Source organism: Macaca nemestrina, chromosome 4 (genome assembly GCF_043159975.1).
Source record: "Macaca nemestrina isolate mMacNem1 chromosome 4, mMacNem.hap1, whole genome shotgun sequence".
NCBI classification, from domain to species: domain Eukaryota; kingdom Metazoa; phylum Chordata; class Mammalia; order Primates; family Cercopithecidae; genus Macaca; species Macaca nemestrina.
This window is the reverse complement of record NC_092128.1, coordinates 167,501,922-167,514,721: the sequence shown is the minus strand read 5'-3', so window position 1 is coordinate 167,514,721 and position 12,800 is coordinate 167,501,922. Positions and strand designations below refer to the sequence as shown.

The following is a 12,800-nucleotide window of genomic DNA, read 5'->3' as shown; positions in this document are numbered from 1 at the left end:
AAGATTAGAGAGGTTGTGGAAACCAAGGTTGTTGTTATGTAGATGAAGCCTTTAAGTAGAAGCCAAGGTTGTTGTTATGTAGATGAAGCCTTTAAGTAGCCGGCTTCAGAGAGAATAAATGGTAAATTTCTCTTATTGGATCTTAAAAGGTGTTAAAGCCTTGGTTAAATCTCTCTTGGAGCTTCAGAGAGAATAAATGGTAAATTTCTCTTATTGGATCTTAAAAGGTGTTAAAGCCTTGGTTAAATCTCTCTTGGATTCAGAAAAGACCAAGAAAGGGAAGTAGAGTCTCTATAGAATGCAATTTCCCACATGAGGGATGCCTTTGCAGGGCAATTTCAACATATTTCAAAGAAATATATTTTGGGGTAAAATACTCTGATTTTGTTCACGGTCTTTTATCTGTCATGGGATGTTATACCAGAGTCAGATTGGAATTTGGTATCTTATTACTATAAATAATCCATTTTGTCAGTGTCATCATCTGTCTTTTAATATTAATGCTGGTTAATTGTGCCTAAATTCCAAAAGGTAGCGGTTCCAATGAGGCACTTTCCATCGTGAACTAAACATGTTTTTCAGGTTTGAGATCACCTTGGCCAAGAGGAGGATCCACTGAGTCTGTTGGAGGGCACAGAATTTTACTTTTGATGTACACCCTTCTTAAAAAATGTCTGTCTCTGTGTATATCAAATGCTTACATCTACTGGAAAATTTATGTCTCTTGAACTAATTTCAAAAGAAAACAATTTCTTTCTTGTATTTCCCCTAAAACACGAAAGGCATACAAATTCTAATTCTTAATTAGCCCTTCTTTCCCCCACATCTGTCATCTTTTCTTTAAAGCCTTGGTTGTTCCAGCATACCTCTGCTCAGCCCCAACCCCAAGCTGTGTGGAATTTGCTGTCTGTAATCATCCTGCACTCAGAATGAATTTAGTCTTATAAAAGAAAACACTTCTTCCCCTAATTGACATTTCTATTCTCTTACACCCAATTTTTATTCTATTGTTATAGTGAGGGAGGAGAGAGACCCTCTCATATTGTTTTATACTCAGAAAAGACAGAGAAACGAAACTAAAGGCAGATAGCCCAGTGCCCAGGAACCAGACCCGAAACCAAGGAACCAGACCCAAAACCAGGCCTGGGCCTGCCTGACCTAAGCCTGGTAGTTAAAATTCGACCCCTGACCTAGCAACTGTTGTTATCTATAGATTCCAGACATTGTACGGAAGGACATTGTGAAACCTCCCGTTCTGTTTCACCCTGACCATGGGTGCTTGCAGCCCCTGTCAGGTACCCCCTGGCTTGCTCAGTCGATCACGACCCTCTCACGCGGACCCCCTCAGAGTTGTGAACCCTTAAAAGGGACAGAAGTTGAGCACCTGAGGAGCTCGGATTTTAAGATGCTAGCCTGCCGATGCTCCCAGCTGATTAAAGCCACTCCCTTCACTATCTTGGTGTCTGAGAGGTTTTGTCCGCAGCTCGCAGCTCGTTCTGCTACAATAGGAGTTGAGAAGAATGCCTCTAGGAGTTGGATTTTGAAGAAGTCAAGATTCTAAATCTTCTTTAGAAGGAAGAAGGCAGGGAAGAACTTGGGATAAATGCATTGCATAAATGTATTCATACACACATACTCACTCAGGTTGATAGCCTTAATCTGAAAAAAGTAATTGAAATGAGATTTAAAATGAAATAGAGTATCTGCATCATATCATACAAAAGCATTCAAATACTTTATAAATATATAAAAAATTATTATAATTTTGCTTTAAAGGAAATGACATCTAATAAGCCAGTTCTGCAATCTACTCTTGAAAGGGACATTTCACAGGAAAAAAGTATTCATTTTTAGGTTACATCAAAAAAGAAACTATTGACCAATAAATAGTCATTGAATTCTTGACAGACAGCAGATAGAGTAGATTGTGGTATTACCACAAAAAAAGTTTAAATAGCTTTAAAAATTTTAAGAACAATCTTAATGTATTTATCAGAAGGGTTAACTTCTTTCCAGATGGTGATTATGGATTAGATCACACCAAAAGTTTTGTGTTAGATTAGCTTGGGGGCCTTTTTTTTAAAACATTGATTGGATCATGAACTATAGAGTAGCCAAGGTCAGGACGCCAGGTAAAGTTAAAATGCAAAATGAGAATACATGGGGGGAAGATGGGGTTATGGAAAAAGAACAGTGAAAAAGCCAGCTGAATAGTGGAACTGCTCTGGGGTACTTGGTAACTCTTTAACTTTTGTGAAAATGGATTTGATTGTTCAGAACTAGGGATGATTGACAGTTATGTTGCTCCAGTGTCCCCTGATAGGCTAATACTACCACAGAATCCCTGACCAGGAGAAGAATGTCAAAATGCTTTTAAATTTTTACTCCAAGTGCTGGTAGCTAAGATAAAGCAGACTATGTATGGTGTGAATGTCCAGATTTTAGTATTTGATATTAAAATATAAGATATTCTCTTTCTTAAATTTCTTCCTATATTTTCTAAGAGAAGAAAGAAGAAACCCTATCCCTTTCTGATTCATGTAGACAGAACTAAAAAGTCAAACTAAAGCAATCCTCTCAAATGTTAATAGTGAATAAATAGAAAACAATTATCACATTTTAAATTTCTTGATCATTGATATAATTTCAATGCAATATAATTTCACCTGACTCTTTAAGAATTTTATCAGAACTGTTAATTTCTTTCCAGATGGTGATTATGGATTAGATTACATCAAAAGGTTTTGTGTTAGAGTAGCTTGGGGGCAGTGTTCTTAAACATTGATTGAATTAAAAAAATATAGATTAGCCACCGGTCAAGGCTCCAGGCAAAGTTAATATATAAAATAACTATACATGGGGAAAGAAAAGAAATGGAAATATGGTAAGAGAAAAATTGAGGAGCTAACTGAATACATTAAACAAAAAATATATCTTCGAAATAACTTGAAAGAAATAAAAAATAAAAACATTTTGTAATACACAATATACAGTCAGTAAACTTCCCCAGGAGGCAAACGACTGCTTTTTCAGAGTTATAATATGAATATATAGCAATTGTTGAAATGCTGCCTTTTTTTATTTTTTTGGTCTAAATCTGTTGAGATGTTGCTGCTAGGTGAGCTACCAAAAATAAAGACTAAAATCATGATGGTGAAGAAAATCAAAATGTTTTACCCCCAAATGCATTTTTTGACATATTTTTAAAAGGCTGCTGGAGAGCCACCAGACAGAGTGGCCTTGAAGACGTATCTTTTGTGGGGAAAATTTGCCTTATAGAGAATCTCCATTAATGCAGCCAGGTCTTCCTTTTCAGGGCCTTTTCCACATCTAGGAGAGATTGACAGTTTGACACTTTCAAAAGTCTGAAAAGAAACATTTATCATCTATTCTCTCTGAGGGCTACTACCGTGAGGCTACACAACAAGAAGAGATTTGCTAGCCAAACCTTTTCTTTTCTCCCTCCCTTAAACTGCCTTACCACTAGAACCTGTTTTGGGTCATGCTCTGAGCCTGCATTCTTTCTATAACCTCAGGATGGTATATAAATTTCTGTACCTTGTTGAGTGTTTGGGTCTTCATTCTGAAGGCTTCCGTGTGTACATGCCAAATAGAATCTGTGTGCATTTTCATGTATAAACCCGCCATTTGGGAGTTGATTTTTTTTTTTTTTTTTAAAGTAAATCTTCATAGGACTAAGGAGAAAGCTCTCCCTTGGCCCTCACAATGGATTTCCTCATTATGATCACAGAATACTTTCTAGTGATTTCTCTCACTCTAAGTGTCAGTCTTTCCCGGAAAAGTCAGGAGAGAAGGGTTTTTAAACTCTGGGGTGAGCTAGTGGAAAAGTCGTGGAGGACGTGAGATGGGAAGTTGATCCTGGGGATATGTCCAGCACTTTATGTTTGCATTATTTGCAAATGTGTTTTATTTTTCTGTAAACGAGTCATGCGTATTGGCTAATTGGCTTTACTCCAGCAAAAAGTAAATTTTCTTCTATCTTTATGACGGAATGTCTTCTAGCTTTGCTCCAAGTTACACTGAAGTGATATGTGCCCACACTCCCGCAGGGACTAAGAATTAGGACTGCTTTTTCCTGATGATTACACTTCGAAGGGACAGGTCCCAGATCTAGAGAAAGACATTCCTGGGTTTTAAAACTGGCAAGAGGCTTTTAAAAAGATTTACATCTCAAAAGAGCAAAAAAAAAAAAAAAAAAAAAAAAGTATAATTACAAGTATTTTTTTTTTTTATAAATCATTTAAGGGATAAGAGGTCAGGGACCTGGGTGCAGGAGGAAGTCTGCCTAGAATTTGGTCTAGCTGGCGGAAATGTTAAGACCCTCTTTTTCAAGCCCTAGGGTTGATCACCTGCATACTGTCCTAAGTTTTCCATGCTTGCTTTACCTTTACTCCGCAAATATTAACATGACTATTTGCTCAATAGTTTGTGAATAAATTGCAGGTACCATTGTAACCATCGACTGGGTTCACCTTGCCTTCTGCCTAGACAGAGCCGATTTATCAAGATACGGAAATTGCATTAGAGAAAGAGTAATTCATCCAGAGCCAGCTGTGCAGGAGACTGGAGTTTTATTATTACTCAAATCAGTCTCCCCAGTCATTTGAGGATCAGAGTTGTTAAGGATAATTTGGTGGGTGCGGGGGAGACAGCCAGTGAGTCAGGAGTGCCAATTGGCTGAGTCGAAGACGAAATTACAGGGAATTACAGCTGTCTTGCACTTAAGTCAGTTCCTGGGTGGAGGACACAAGACCAGATGAGCCCATTTATCCATCCAAGTGGTGCCAGCTGATTCCTCAAATGCAGGGCCTGCAAAATATCTCAAGCACTGATTTTCACCTTTGCAATAAATAATGATGTGCTGGGCGCGGTGGCTCACGCCTGTAATCCCAGCACTTTGGGAGGCCGAGGCGGGCGGATCCATGAGGTCAGGAGATCGAGACCATCCTGGCTAACACGGTGAAACCCCGTCTCTACTAAAAATAAAAATTAGCTGGGTGTAGTGGCGGGTGCCTGTAGTCCCAGCTACTGGGGAGGCTGAGGCGGGAGAATGGTGTGAACCCAGGAGGCAGAGGTTGCAGTGAACCTAGATTGCGCCACTGCACTCCAGCCTGGGTGACAGAGCCAGACTCCATCTCAAAAAAAAAAAAAAAAAAAAAAGTGATGTTATTCCCAGGAACAATTTGGGAAGGTTCAGAATCTTTTAGCCTTCAGCTGCATGACTCCTAAATCCTAATTTCTATTTTTTTTTTTGGTTAATTTATTAGTCCTACAAAGGCAGTCTAGTCCCCCAACAAGAAGGAAGTTTGTTTTGGGAGAGGGCTGTTATTATCTTTGTTTTAACCTACACACTGTAAACTAAGTTCCTCCTAAAGTTAGTTCAGCCTAGGTCCAGCAATGAACAAGGACAGCTTGGAGGTTACAGGCAAGATGGCGTTGGTTAGGTCAGATCTCTGTCACTGTCTCAGTTCTAATTTTGCAAAGGCAGTTTCATTAAGACCCTTTATGTTTGTGTCCAAAGGCAATATTTGTAATATTCATATTTTCTTATCTATTCTCAAACCCAGGAAACTTCATTGCATTTATTCATACTTGTCATATATTGTACTATTCCTTAATTTGGCAACATTGTCTCAGCAGTATTATTGAAGAATAATAGACGGTAGTTGAGTTTGTCTGATTCTTGTCCCATGATTCACTCTAGGCTATATATAACTACCAGGAGTAATACCTAGATGATCTTCTGTCACATCCGGTGACACACATTGTCAGTATAATTTATTATTTTATTTTATTTTATTTTACTGAGGCAGAGTCTTGCTCCCTGCTTTGTCACCCAGGTTGGAGTTCAATGGCGTGATCTCGGCTCACTGCAACCTCAACCTCCCGGTTCAAGCAATTCACCTACCTCAGCTTCCTGAGTAGCTGGGACTACAGCTACTGTGATGTGTCACTATGCCCATATACTTTTTTTTTGTATTTGTATTTTTAGTAGAGATGGTGTCTCACCATTTTGACCAGGCTGATCTCAAACTCCTGACCTCAGGTGATCCACCCGCCTCAGCCTCCCGAAGTGCTGGGATTACAGGAGTGAGCAACCACACGCAGCCAGTATAATTTATTACTGTATTATTATATTCTGGTCACTTGGATGAGATAATTTAAATTTTTCTGATATCATTGCTTTTCTTTTGTATTTAGGAAGTAATTTACATGTAGACACATTGACCTTGTATTCAACAAGTTGTATTCAACATACGGGGTGAATATTCAACAAATATTCACCCAACTCTTTTAGCATCCATCTTCTTCCTATGGCAGTGAATTTTATGTGATTAATTGGGATGTGTATTTATATGAGATTATCATTTTAGTGAGTAAACTTTGAATAAAGCAGATTGCACTCCTTAATGTAGTTGGGCCTCATCAGATCAATTAAAGGCCTGAATAGAACAACAAAAAAACTTAGCATCTCCCTAGTCATTCAATTTCTTAACACACTACCTTCAGACTTTGTCTGCACCATCTGCTTTTCTGGGTCTCCAAACTGCCAGCCTTTGGAACTGCATATTAGGTCTCCTGGGTTTGCTTGCTCACACTCCCATGAGCAAGATTTTTTTATATTCTCTTTCTATATATGCACATCCTATTAGTTCTGTTTCTCTGGAGAATCCTTGTTAATACAGATTTTGATATCATGAGGTATGTTTCTAGCACAGAGAGATGATAAATGTTTGAGGTGATAGACATCCCAATTACTTTATTTGATTATTATACATTGCATACTTGTATTAAAATATCCTATGTGCCTCATAAAACTATTTGGTATCCATAATTTTTTTTAAAGAAATAGAATTTAAAAAATAAATTCAATAGATTTAGGGGTATGAGTGGTTTTTGGTTACATGAATAAATTGTACAGTGATGAACTCTGGCCTTTTACTGTAACCAAGACACAAATAGTGTACATTGTATCTACCTCCTGAGTTCAAGCATGATGGTAGTCCCAGCTACTTGGGAGGCTGAGACAAGAAAATTGCTTGAACTCAGGAGGCAGAGGTTGCAGTAATCTGAGATCACGCCACTTCACTCTAGCCTGGGCTACAGAGCGAGACTCTATCTTGACAAAAAAAAAAAAAAAAAAAGAAAGAAAGAAGAAAAGAAATGGGATCTTAAAAGTTGGAATGGGGACATGTGGAAAGACAGTGATAAAGCAGGTGACATTTACCCCCTAAAATTTGTTTGGTCTTCTTTTTCCAATAGAAGCAGTCTCTTAACCTGCATGTCAGGGTATTAACTCTGCAATGCCTGAGAAAATGGTAATGACCTTTGTTGAGGCTATTACCTGGCAAGACATGCTATTCTCCTCGAGACTTAATTCAACATTTCTTTTGCACCTTCACCTACACCTAGACTCAGTTTCCAGCAGTGCCCTAAAAGTGAGGTAAAAAGTATGACGTACGAAGAAGTATGCTACACTTCAAAAGAACTATCTGAGTTTTCTAATTGATACAGACAGAAATCTGGGATGTAGGTGTGAAAGTGGATATTAAGAGTGTGGGATAATGGTGGGGGAAACCTACGGTTGGATCAGGCCGACCTTATTGCTATGGGCCCACTAACCAGAGATTCTGCATTTAGTGTTGCGGCTCAAGGAATTAACAAGAGGCTCCACCAGATTTTATTTTTTGGGGGGATGTCGATTAGATAAAACATAGATCAAAAGGTAGCCCCCAGTAATTAACTGAGAAATGGCCAGATCTGCCTTGGTCTAACAGAGAGGAGAGATTCAAGGACTTAACGAGATTGGAACATTAGAGTGGATTTGCCATTTAAGACCTGTCTTCCCACTTTGGTTATTTAAGACCCATTTGTCCATCATAACATACCTTTCATTACAATTGTAAAAAACAAATATTTGAGGGGTGTTCTAGCTCCACTGTAAAGCTCTGTTATTGTCCTTCTCTGTAGGTCAGACCTTACAGTGGGACATGCATTCACTAATTTGGGAATGTAAATGTGACTGGAGTAATTGGATACCAGTGTCACAAGAGCAAAGCTGTAGCTCTCAACTGCAAATGGCAGTTGTTGTTACCATAATGGAAAGCAGAGTCAAAGCAACAATCAGAATAATCCGACTTGAGCAGACCTAGAGCTCTGGTAAGTTAATCATGGTGCCTCTAGAAATGAAAGAAATAGGAGGCTTACTACATTCTTACTTGATCTGTATAGGCAGAAAATTTTTAGATCAAGTGAAAAATAGTCTAATCTGAATCATAAAATAGAGTCACAACAACCTGTCAATCAATTCCCAGACTTGAGCCAGCTTTCAGACCCAGATCCCTTTAAATGAACGGAAGGCCAAATTGTTTGGACGAATGACCTCAGTATACTGCCAAAAATTTGTACTATTTCTCCTATCTTTATCCAAAGGGATCTAAGACTTTTTTGTGGGTTAATTGCACCTTTTGGAAAAGGAATTAATCAGAACTTTCAGGGCCCCCTAGACACTGGCTCTGAACTAACACAAATTTTAAGAGACCCAGAATGTTACTGTGGTCCACTAGTCAGAGTTAACATGTTTAAAGAGCTTGGGTGATCAATGGAGTTTCAGCTAAGGTCTGTCTCACAGTCGGTTTAATTGTCCTTGAGCCCATCTGTGGTTATTTCTCTGGTTCCAGAGCATATAATTAGAACAGATAGGCTCGGCAACCGGCAGACTCTGCCACTGGTTCCCTGACCTCTAAACTTTGAGTACCCATTTCCCTTCTTAATTTGGGTGGGCCTCATTTAGTTTAAGGTGTAAACAAAACACAAAGACTGGGGCTTCCCCAAGAAAGGGAATTTTCCAGCAGACTACCTGTGGACTTCATTTATACCATTGGATGTTCTAGGTCTCTAGCCTATCTGTGTAACACTGAAGATTTGGATTTAGCCTCCATAATTATGTAACTCAGTTTCTTAATACACACACACAAACACACACACGGACACACATCCTATTGTTTCTCCAGTCTCCACAGAACCCTGACTAATACTTTACAGAAATGAATTCTTATTTTATTTTCTATATTTTGTTATTGCAAATAATGTTGCATTTAATAATAGTGTGTATGTTTGATATAAAATCCTATAACTTACATTTTGTGATCAGAGGATGCATGCATGTGTCGTTTTGACAGACATTCCTAATTCCCCTGATTAAACAACCAGCGAAATATGAAACCATTTTGTTTTCTTTTAAGAATTTGGATGCTGAGTATGTGCCTGATTGGCTCCAAAACCTTTGGGACTTATTTTTTTAAATTAAATTACATATTATATGAAGATGTAATAGATTAAAAATAACTGAGAAATTCTAATATGAATTAATTTTTTCTTATTCCAAAGGGATATTAATCAAAGAAACTTTCACAGAAGATGTTGGTTTCTTTATCCCTATCATTCTAATCAAAACTTATAAATGGAGAAAAAATTTATTTATATTAGCATCCCCAAAATAAAATAGTTAAACATGAAGTCATATACATATTGTATATAAAGTTATATACATATTAAAAGTTATATACATATTATAAATGTATACATTATATAAGTAACATATATGACACTTATTATATGTTATAGCATATATAATAACACACACATGTTACTTATATAATGTATAAGTGTTATATATGTTACTTATGTAATGTATAAATTATTTTTATAATATGTTATAGAATATACTTTTATACTGTTATAAAATATACTTTTGTAATAAATGTTATATATGTTACTTATGTATGATAAAATACTTGTATAAGTATTTTACATAATTACATAATTAAGTATTATACATAATTACAACTATTTTATGTATAAGTATTTTATGTATATTACAAGTATTTTATGTATAAGTATTTTATGTATATTACAAGTATTTTATGTATAAGTATACATAAGTAATATGTATAAGTATACATGCATAAGTATACTTGTATGTATAATTGTACATAAATATTATATCTTGTACAATATTTATGTACAATTATACATATATATGTATTTAAAATATACATGTATACTTATGTATGTATACATGTACACATATATGGTTATTAAGGCTGTTGTTTTAGCAGAAACATTGCCAGCTTAAGCTAAAAGGAACAGAGAGAAGAAACAATGAAAAAAGGCTGTTGAACTCTCAAAGTTCTGTAGACAAGAAATAGGTAGGTAAAATTATTTAACTGTGAACACATACTATCTTCCATTAAAAAGGAAGAATGACTTACAGGATGCAGTATATATATGTATAAGTATACCTAAGTAATTTGTAAAATGGACATCTTTATAATCATCCATTTTCTGCAACATGGGTAAAAAAGACAACCCTTGACTCAATTCCTTTTAGAATAATTTTCACTTAATGGAATTAGTCATTTCAACTTCATAGAAATTTCTTAATAAAATTTACGGTAATTACTACTGATCTTATTAACTTTTGCTCTCTCTCATGGGTAGGTTGTAGGTTGGCCTTATAAATTAAAATGTACGCTGAGCGGGTAAGACCTGTCTTTACACTTGGGGTATAGGTGAGCAAATTTGGACTAATGCTTTAGCTAATGTAGTCTTATGATTGACAGGTTGTCATCACAACAATGAGGTATAAGTAATTATACCTCATGTATTAGTGTAAGTTGTATTCGTGTCCTATTGCAGCTATAGCAAATTATAAACTCTTTATATTGAAACTAAACATATTAATATTTATCATCTTACAGTTCTGAAGGTCAGAAGTTTAAAATCAGTAAGCAGTTTTATTTCTTCTACAATATGTAGGGAAGAATTAATGTACTTGCTTTTTCTAGATTTTAAAAGTCACTTGCATTCCTAGCCTCCTGTGTTCTTTCTCTTATCATTCTGATCTCTGCTTCCATCTTCACATCTATTGATTGTCATCCTTCTGCCACCCTCTTTTGTTGACACTGGGTTTTCTATCATACTGTGCACACCCAGATAATCCAGGATAATCTTCCCATCTCAAGATACTTTCTTATTCATATCTGCAAAGTCCATTTTGCCATGTAAGTAAACGTATTAAAAAATGTCAAGGATTATAACAGGGAGATCTTTTGGGGGGGAAAGGGGCACTTTTCTATCACACGTAGCCTTCTGACCTCCAAACAGTCACATTCATCCCACACAGAAACTATATTCACCTCTCCAAACATATTCAAAAGTCTCAACCTATTACAACATCAACTATAGGTGCAAAATTTCATCTAGATCTCACTCACTCAAAAGTTTCAAACTTCGTCATGTAAATTATCTAAATATGAAATATGTGCGATATTGGATATGTTCCATCTTGGAACAAAATTTCTCTTTTCTTGTGGATTTATAAAATTAGAAAACAAGTTGTCTTCCAAAATCCAGTGCTTGGTCTAGCACAGGATACCGTTATAGACATTCTCTTTTCAAAAGAGAAGAAAATGGGGGAAGGGGGAAGGAATCATAGTTCTTACGCATTTTCAAAATCCAGCAGGGAAAACTTCATTAGGTTTCATGGTCTAGAAATAATCCTCTTTAAGTCTCAGCTTCTTCTCTGAGCCTTTGGGTCTGATGCTCCATCCTGTGAGTCATCCTTCCTTTTAAATGAAAGTTAAGTAATTTTACCTACCTATTTACCGTCTACAGAACTTTGAGAGTTCAACAGCCTTCTTTCATTGTTTCTTCTCTCTTTTCCTTCTAGCTTAAGCTGGCAATGTTTCTAATACAACAGCCTTAAGAACCATTTGTTTTTCCAATAAGTGTTTTGGGGATTCACTCCACTGGACAATAGGCTCCATTACAGGTATTTCTGCATAAGATCATCTCTGTTCTTGGTTTCTGCTTAGGTGGCTGAGGGGTCTGTAAGTCACATGTCTAATTTCTTCAGAGAAACCTCTGTGTGATGGAATATTCTGGCCTTTTGATTCTTTCCACACATTATCAAAAGGTTGTAGAGCCACACCCTGGCTTTCTCTTCACAGCCGACTTTCTTGACAGTGAGTTTTCTAATTACAGTGTCTTTTGCAATGTGAAAATTACCCAAATTGTCAAACCTCTGTTTCTTGTTTTTCTTTTTAGTTCTTTCCTCAAACGACCTCTGTCCTTTCACATTCTCACAGAAGCAGCAAGAATAAACCAGTCTGCACATTCAGCACTTTGCTTGGAAGTCTCTTTAGCTAAATATACAATTTCACTGTGAAAAATTTCTCCTTTCCACATAGCTGTAAGACCCAATTCTCCAAAGTTTCTGCAACTGTATAGCAAAGATTTCCTTTCATCCAATTTCCAATACCATGATCGTCATTTCTTCTAGCCCTCACCAGTGGTTACTTTCATGTTCGTATTTCTACAGTCGGTTTATATCTACACACACACACACACACACACACAGACACACACACACACATTTATTTATTTTCTTATGTACTTACTTTTACTATGCTTCTCACATTGAGCACTTCAGAAGATTTGTGAACCATTTCTACAAATAATCTGTTTAAGGCAATCTAGGCTTTTACCATCATGTTTCTCAAGATTTTCTAGCCTCTGCCCACTGCCCAAGTCCACAATTATCTCCACATTTTTTTTCTATAATAAAAAGAAAATGTAAAGATATATATAGAAATACAAATGGAAGAACAAATAATAATTTTTAGAACTTTTTGTGCTTGGGTTAAGAGAACAAGGAAATTAAGCCACACATGGTTTAAATAACTTGCCCTAGATCTTATATTACAACACCAAAG

General features: G+C 36.5%; 1 long non-coding RNA gene across 1 annotated transcript in view; it reads left to right on the top strand.

Annotated features, from left to right (window-relative positions):
• LOC105472823 (uncharacterized) overlaps window positions 1-10,254 on the top strand; it is an 80,113-nt gene extending 69,859 nt beyond the window's left edge. Inside the window, exons 4-5 of the long non-coding RNA XR_011621762.1 lie at window positions 7,993-8,181; window positions 10,140-10,254. This is a non-coding gene — a long non-coding RNA (uncharacterized lncRNA). The remainder of the gene's footprint in view (window positions 1-7,992; window positions 8,182-10,139) is intronic.
• Window positions 10,255-12,800: the final 2,546 nt, after the last annotated feature.